The sequence below is a fragment of the Miniopterus schreibersii genome, assembly GCF_964146895.1.
Source record: "Miniopterus schreibersii genome assembly, chromosome: X".
Taxonomy (NCBI): Eukaryota; Metazoa; Chordata; class Mammalia; order Chiroptera; family Miniopteridae; genus Miniopterus; species Miniopterus schreibersii.
The window spans coordinates 49,225,755-49,230,258 of NC_138104.1; the positions used below are offsets into that span (position 1 = coordinate 49,225,755).

The following is a 4,504-nucleotide window of genomic DNA, read 5'->3' on the forward strand; positions in this document are numbered from 1 at the left end:
TGCACCCCTATGTTCATTGCAGTGCTATTTACAATAGCCAAGATTTGGAAGCAGCCCAACCCAAGTGTTCATTAGTAGATGAGTGGATAAAAAACCTGTGGTCCAGCCTGGCTGGTGGTTGAGCATCGACCTTGAACCAAGAGGTCACTGGTTTGATTCCCGGTCAAGGCGTATGCATGGGTTGTGGGCTTGATCCCCAGTAGCGATGTTTCTCTCTCATTGATGTTTCTCTTTCGCCCTCTGTCTCTCTCTAAAATCAAAGACATATTTTTTAAAAAGTATTAAAATATATATTTTTAAAATCTCTTGTCCATTTACATAATGGAATACTATTCAGCTGTAAAAGGAAAATCTTGTTTTGTGACAGCATGGGTGAACCTGAAGAGTATTATGCCAAGTGAAATAAGGCAGTCAGAGAAAGACAAATGACATATGATTTGATTACATCCACATGTGCAATCTAATGAACAAAAAAAAACCCTAACAAGCAAACAGACTCATACATACAGAGTTCATAATGTCAGTTGTCACATTGGAGGAGGATTTGGGGACTGGGTCAGGAGGTGAAGCCCTCCCCCCAAAAATATTCTCATGGACATAGGAAATGATATGGTGATTGCCAGAGGGAAAGGAGGAGGAACTAGAGGAGGGTAAAAGGGCAAAAAGAAAAAAAAATTAATGTAACCAAAAGCTGGTTCTTTGAAAAGATTGATAAAATCAATAAGCTTCTAGCCATAGTAAATAAGAAAAAGAGAGAGAAGACACAATTATAAATATCTGATGAACAGGAGGCATCACTCTAGTAGATTTTATGGTAATTACAAAATAAATAAAAAATACTATGCACAACTCTATGCCCATAAATTTGATAACCTAAGTGAAATGAACTAATTCCTTAAAGGATGTAATTTTCCATAACTCAGATAAGAATAAATAGTCAGTCTAAAAAAGGCTGTAACTATTAAATAAATTTGATTCAATGATCAATAATGTACCAATCCTGAAAGCATCAGCTTCAGATAGGTTCACTGTTTAATTCTACCAAACATTTAAGGAAGAAATTATACCAATTCTTTACAATCTCTTTCAGAGACTAGCAGCAGAGAAAATGCTTCCTAAATCATTCTGAAGCCAGCATTATTCTAATACTAAGACCACGCAAAATATTAAAGAAAAAAACTGTAGACCAATATCTCTCATAAATATAGGTATATAATTCTCCAACAAGATATTAACAAATTGAATCCAACAATGTATAAAAAGAATTATATGCCACAAAAGAGTGGGATTCATCTCAAGTATGCATTAAAAATCAGTTAATTTAATTCATCACACCAACAGGCTAAAAAATGTTTTTAAAAATCACATGATGCTATCAAGAAGCAGGAAAGGCTTTTGGCAAAATTCAACACCTATTTTTTATAAAAACTCTCAGTCATCTAAGAAACACTCATGATAAAAACTTCCTCAACTTAGTAAATAATATCTACCAAAAACTTACAGCTAACAACATAAATAGTACTAGGCAAGAACATCCACTCTCACCAATGTTTTTCAACATTTTATTGGAAGTTCTATCTAATGCAATAGACACAAAAATAAAATGAAAGGTGTATAGATTGGGAAAGAAGAAATAAAACTGTCTTTGTTAGCAGATGACATAATTATGTATAATTTAAAAAAAAAAAACTGCTAAAAGAGAGAAAATTCCTGTAATGAATAAGCAATCATAGCAAGTTGAAGGATACAAGGTCAATACACAAAAGTCAATCTCACACCTGTCAGGATGGCTATCATCAATAAATCAACAAACAAGTGATGGTGAGGCTGTGCAGAAAAGAAAACCCTTGTGCATTGTGCACTGTGCATTGTTGATGAGAATGCAGATTGGTTCAGCCACTGTGGAAAGCAGTGTTACATTTAAAAAGTTAAGGTGAATTTTTATGAAAAATAAAACTAAATTCCTAAGTTCATCAGACTCATTTAGCTTTTGCCTAACCAAGACTTTATATTTTGGCTTTTTTCTCTCATACCTGGTTGGTGCATTTATTGGTTCCCATCTGCAAACCAATGACACTTTGGCCAGCTTTTAATTTTCCTTCATCAAAATGTTGTGTTTGTTTCTTTGAATCCTTCACTCCAGTGTCAATAGTGGTATGGAATCCTTTTGTTTTAGCCAGACCAGCCAGGGTCACCAGTGTAGTCTGAACTTGTCACGTTTCCCTTCTAATTATTAGAACTTTTTTTTTTTTGGAATATGTTATGGGTTTCATACCATAAGCCTAAATAGCTTTAATAAAGTTTCCAATATTCTCCAACTGAAGCCAGTTTAATGAGGACTCGACCTTCACTGAGACTGGCTGTAGCTTATTTATGAGTTTGCAGAGGATTATGCTGTCTTTCAAGCCCAGCTGGAAGTTGATGCAGATGCTCATACCTGTCACCTATTCTATCCAGTTATGGAAATCTTCTTCTGCCTAATGGTCATACTTGGAAGTAATCTTGTTCTTGACCTCTGCCAGCAGAGAGTCCATAGGAAGGGCCCTTGTTGAAGTAGGTTATGGTGGTTGTCTTCACAAAGAGGCTGCACTCCATTCCTGGTCTCAAACTTGGCTTTGAGCTCCTGGCCGGGGACTGGCCATAGCACAGATGCTTGGTGCTCACAGATGCTCAGAACTACAATTTTTCATTTAAATATTTATTTTAGGCTCTCTTTGCTGCATCTACTGTGAGGATGAAGACCATTCTCAGCAATCAGACTGTGGACATCCCAGAAAATGTTGACATTACTCTGAAAGGATGCACAGTCACTGTGAAAGACCCCAGAGGCACCCTGCAGAAGGGACTTCAGTCACATCAATGTAGAACTCAGTCTCCTTGGAAAGAAAAGGAAGAGGATCCAAGTTGACAAATGGTGATGAAATAGAAAGGAACTGGCCATGGTTCACACTATCTGCAGTCATGTACAGAACACGATCAAGGGGGTTACACTGGGCTTCCATTACAAGATGAGGTCTGTGTACACTCACTTCCCAATCAACATTGTTATTCAGGAGAATGGTTCTCTTGTTGAAGTCAGAAAGTTCTGGGGTGAGAAATACATCTGCAGGGTTCAGATGAGGTTATGGGCTGCTTGTTCAGTATCTAAAGCCCAGAAAGATGAGCTGATTCTTGAAGGAAACAGCATTGAACTTGCACCAAATTCAGCTGCTTTGATTCAGCAAGCCTCAACAGTTAAAACAGGATACCAGAAAAATTTTGGATGGTATCTAGGTTTCTGAAAAAGGAACAGTTCAGCAGGCTGATGAATAAGAGCTAAGTTGTGTAGCTATAGAAACAGCAAAATGCCAAATTATTCCTCAGATTTATTTGTGATACTTTAAAGATGTAATAAAAGCCATGTATTGAAAAAATATAAATATTCATTTTAGGTTATTTAATTTTTTTTCTTCATTGACTTGAAAGAGAGGTAGAGAGGAGAGAGAGAGAGAGAGAGAGAGAGAGAGAGAGAGAGAGAGAGATTTGTTGTTCCACTCTATGCATTCATTGGTTGATTCTTGTATGTGCCCTAATGGGGACCAAATTCGCAACCTTGGCATATGGGATAAGGCTTTAACCAACTGAACTACCCAGCCAGAGCTATTTTAGGTTATTTTTAATCTCTGTCTTCCTCCAATAGACTGTAAGTCCATAAGAGTTGGGCTCACAGTTTGTTCACTACTGTATTATTACTAGTCAGAACACTACCTGGCTCATGGTAAGTGTTCAAAAAAATGTGCTCAATGATAAATGTAAGCATGACTGAATAAGTGAATCACAGCTATTTCAGTGTCATGACAAACTTTTTTTTTTTAATATATCTTTATTGATTTCAGAGAGAGGAAAGGAGAGGGAGAGAGAGAAATAGAAACATCAATGATGAGAGAGTCATTGATCAAGCCCACAACCCAGGCACGTGCCCCGAAGGGGAATAGAACCCTGATCACCTGCATCCTAGGTCAATGTTCAACCGCTGAGTCATGCCCGGCAGGGCTCATGACAAACTTTTTTTAAGTGTTAACCTAATCCATTAAACATGTTATATGTACCTCAGGTTTTTTGGTGTGTTTTTTCTGATACTTTAAAGATGTAATGAAAGTCATGTATTGAAAAGGAAATGTCACCCCTCACAAGTTGGTAAGTTGATAATTTCTAGTTTCTTGCATTCTTTTTCATTTTTTCCTGCTACACCTGAGAAACCTTGGAAAAGAGTATCAGGATGAGCTGTGAGTGAGGTTTGAGCACTAAACTTTGTAAGACCATTTGACATGAAGTAATGAAGAGAGGTGCTAAAGAGAACATAAAGGAAATAATGCAGATCATTTAAAAATAAGGAACAGGGCATCAGTATAGGTGACTGGAAGGCAGGCAGGACACAGAGCAGAAAGGCGAGAAGGCACCTGGCACTGAGGCAATACTGCCACTGGGTAGGCTAAACAAAAGAACTATTCAAGGGAGGGAATGG

General features: G+C 37.3%; 1 pseudogene across 1 annotated transcript; it reads left to right on the forward strand.

The window, feature by feature from the left end:
- The first annotated feature begins 2,713 nt into the window (after positions 1-2,713).
- Positions 2,714-3,312, forward strand: LOC308551232 (large ribosomal subunit protein uL6 pseudogene; annotated as a pseudogene). Its single transcript has one exon. The product of its transcript is annotated as a large ribosomal subunit protein uL6 pseudogene (transcript).
- The last annotated feature ends 1,192 nt before the right edge of the window (positions 3,313-4,504 follow it).